The sequence below is a fragment of the Cucurbita pepo genome, unplaced genomic scaffold (assembly GCF_002806865.2).
Source record: "Cucurbita pepo subsp. pepo cultivar mu-cu-16 unplaced genomic scaffold, ASM280686v2 Cp4.1_scaffold000684, whole genome shotgun sequence".
In the NCBI taxonomy this organism is placed as follows: Eukaryota; Viridiplantae; Streptophyta; class Magnoliopsida; order Cucurbitales; family Cucurbitaceae; genus Cucurbita; species Cucurbita pepo.
Genome location: NW_019646903.1, coordinates 1 through 1,065, shown reverse-complemented (window position 1 = coordinate 1,065; position 1,065 = coordinate 1). Strand labels below are relative to the sequence as shown.

Sequence of the window (1,065 nt, the reverse complement as noted above, 5' to 3'; positions counted from 1 at the left end):
ATATTATGGAGATAATAAGATCATCCACAATTAAAAGACGACTCACTTTCAGCCTATTTCTGCATACCAATTGCCCCATCTCCTGACCTCCAATTGGAATACTTGAGAGGAAGGGGGACTGTATCTAATTTCTGATGTCAAAGAATTGAGAAGCATTTTTGTAACCCTGGGTTCCTGTCATATTTCAAAGGATTGTATTGTTCGTACACTGAATGACAAAACATTACGAAACCTGTTAGAAGTTGATCGACATTAAGCTCTTTACTCGTGCTTCAGAAATCATAAACAAAAAAAAGTGTTTGTGCCTTTTTTTTTTCTTTCTAATGTATAAAAAGAACAACATCTGACACCTACCTTGATTTGAACATAAATTCTCACGAATGCATATTATTCGAACTGCTTCCAATTTTGTTTCTTATTCCTGTTTTTCACTATTTGATATTCCTCGTTGAATGCTTAGAGAGGTGAAAGAATTGAAGAAAGCGTTACGAGGATGATGACAATTATTGATCTTGCTCGCAACATTCGGGAGCGTCATAACAAACCTCTTAAAACACCTTTGAGGTTTGCGTTCACTTTCCCGAATTTCTATTATCTACCATGTATATACTTCTGCTTCTTGCTGATTTTTTTCTATATCCTCTTCTTTGCCATCTCTGATTCTCTAATCTCATCAGAGAAATGATAGTGGTTCATCCTGATAAAGATTTTCTTGATGACATAGCCGGAAAGCTAAGAGAGGTATCTATATATTTTCATTGATTCGGCGTTCTTATTTTTTATGGGGGTCGAATCTTATAACATAAATATACTATAATCCATTTTGTAAGGGTGTTAATTAAGTTTATTATCACAATGAACTTGGAATGGCTAGTTTCTCATATAGCATAAATATTTGTGTTAATCCTTTTTTTTTCTCTCTGTTTCTGCTTTTTTCTTACTTTTTATGCTTAATATTATCTTTTTGTTCCTCAACTAATTGTTTATGGCTTGTCTGTACCTAATTTTTCTGCAGTACGTTCTAGAGGAATTAAATATAAGATCTCTTATCCCATGCAATGATAC

General features: G+C 33.4%; 1 long non-coding RNA gene across 1 annotated transcript; it reads left to right on the top strand.

Annotated features, from left to right (window-relative positions):
• Positions 1-452: 452 nt before the first annotated feature.
• On the top strand, positions 453-1,065 carry LOC111785730. The gene is made up of 3 exons (XR_002813694.1): positions 453-564; positions 678-741; positions 1,016-1,065. It is a non-coding gene; the product is annotated as an uncharacterized LOC111785730 (long non-coding RNA).